This window comes from Gossypium arboreum, chromosome 13, assembly GCF_025698485.1.
Source record: "Gossypium arboreum isolate Shixiya-1 chromosome 13, ASM2569848v2, whole genome shotgun sequence".
Lineage (NCBI taxonomy): Eukaryota > Viridiplantae > Streptophyta > Magnoliopsida > Malvales > Malvaceae > Gossypium > Gossypium arboreum.
This window is the reverse complement of record NC_069082.1, coordinates 18,713,851-18,716,261: the sequence shown is the minus strand read 5'-3', so window position 1 is coordinate 18,716,261 and position 2,411 is coordinate 18,713,851. Positions and strand designations below refer to the sequence as shown.

Below are 2,411 nucleotides of genomic sequence, written 5' to 3'. Positions count from 1 at the left end.
CGAGTACGACTATTTATTTCGAGTTTGTGCTTAACCTTGTTCAACCTGGTTCTAAGTCCAAATCTTGTTTTCCTTGATCTATAATATCACATTTAGCCTACGAATTAGTCACATTATTCATAGGGGTCCAAAAATCATATTTTTACAAATTTACATTTTGACCCCTAAACTTTTGCATATTTGTACTTTTGCCCCAATGCTCGAAAATTAAACTTCATCCTATTTTATTATGTTTTATGACATGCTGATCATTTTTCATAACTATGACAGCCCCCAATTTCCACTAAATCACCCATTTATGATCAATTTTACAACTTTTACAAAACGATCCTTTCGGACGTTTTCATCGAAAACCACTTAGTAACAGTCGTTTATTAAACACCCAACACTGATTTTCTACCATTAGACATCAAAATACAAGCATGTCATTCATGGGTAAATTTTTAAACACAAACCCTAGCTCAAAATAATTGTAGAAATAGCTAGAGCATGTTACCGGGATTTCAAAAATGTAAAGAACTTTAAAAACGGGGCTCGGGATCACTAACAAATGAGCTTGGAAGCTTGAACCAAACCATAACCATGGCTTCCATGGGGGTTTTGGCTGGTACATGGAGAAGATGACCAAATTTTGGCTATTTTGGCTTTTTAATTCATTTAATTATTAGTTTACCCAAATGCCCCTAACTTAGAAATATTTTATTACACCCATTTCATGTCTATTTTTGTCCAAAAATTAACTAATGGTCTAATTACCATTTAAGGATCTCCCATTTAAAATTTCATAACAATTTGACACCTCTAACATGTAGAACTCAACTTTTGCACTTTTTAGAATTTAGTCATTTTGACCAAATTGAGTGCCCAAACGTCGAAATTTTCGAACGAAATTTTCACGAAATTATTCTGTAAAATCGTAGACCATAAAAATATAATAAAAATAAATTTTATTACGTCGGATTTGTATTCTCGAAACCACTGTTCTGACTAGGCCCTAATTCGGGATGTTACACCTTTTATCTTTAGGCTAGATAATAAAAAAAGAGTTAATACTAGTACTTTTAGTTCCTGTGGGTTCGACATTCTTGTCTTGCTATATACTATTGTTCGATTGGTGCACTTGCCTTTATCATGAAGTACGATCAATCATAAATTTAAAACTTATCACGATTTACATTAATCAAGTTTTTGGCGCTGTTGCCGGGGAACTAAGATATTAGGAACACTTAATTTTTATTACTTTAGCAATTTATTTTATTACAATTTAAATTTTATTTTGATTTTTGTTAGCAAATTTTCTTTTTCCTTCTGGCAGATTTTTATAGTTTATGACTAGAAGAAACCCGTCGGGACCATTACTTTTCGATAGTGAGATCGATCGCACAACTTGCAGAAACTGAAGAGAAATAAGGAAAAGATTAAGATACACAGAGGAAGAGAAAGAGGACGGTATTTCCACCACAACTGAGGAGATGACTGAAAATCAGGAAAATCCGCTACCTCCTACGATTGTTATTGATCCAGTAAATCAGAATCCTACTCTACGCACTATGTATGATTATGCTAAACCTACTTTAATAGGAACTAAGTCAAGTATAGTTAGGCCTGCTGTTGCTGCAAATAATTTTGAACTGAAACCTAACATAATTCAAATGATACAACAGTTTGTTCAGTTTGATGGTTTGCAGGACGAGGATCCAAATACTCATTTGGCGAATTTTTTGGAGTTTTGCGACACATTTAAGATCAATGGCGTTTCTAATGATACCATTCGCCTTCGGTTATTTCCCTTTTCATTAAGGAGCAAGGCTAAACAATGGTTGAACTTATTACCACGAGGGTCAATAACTACTTGGGAACAAATGACCGAAAAGTTTTTACTTAAATATTTTCCGCCGGCTAAAACGACTAAGTTGAAGAATGATATCTCTTATTTTGTGCAGATGGACCTAGAAACACTCTATGATGCATGGGAGAGATACAAGGATCTTTTGAGAAGGTGCCCCCACTATGGGTTACCACTCTGGCTACAGGTTCAAACTTTTCACAATGGCCTAAATCCTTCAACTAGACAGATGATTGATGCAGCTGCTGGTGGGGCTATCAATAATAAAACACCTGAGAAGGTTTATGAATTTATAGAAGAGATGTCACTGAATAACTATCAGTGGCAAGTCATGAGAACAAAGTCAACAAAACCAGCTGGCGTTTTCAACCTCGACGCGGTTACTATGCTATGTAACCAGGTAGAACTTTTAAATAAAAAGATTGACAATTTATATGGTTCTACTTAGGTACATCCAGTGATGAGGTGCGGTTCAAATGGAGGAGGAGTACACATAGAATATCAATCTTTCAACCCTAGCACCGAGGAGGAACAAGTTCAATATATAGGTAATAATAATTCTAGA

At 34.8% G+C, this 2,411-nt stretch overlaps 1 non-coding gene across 1 annotated transcript; it reads right to left on the bottom strand.

Annotated features, from left to right (window-relative positions):
• Nucleotides 1-1,910: 1,910 nt before the first annotated feature.
• LOC128287489 (small nucleolar RNA R71) lies at nt 1,911-2,017 on the bottom strand. Its single transcript, XR_008278189.1, has one exon. It is a non-coding gene; the product is annotated as a small nucleolar RNA R71 (small nucleolar RNA).
• Nucleotides 2,018-2,411: the final 394 nt, after the last annotated feature.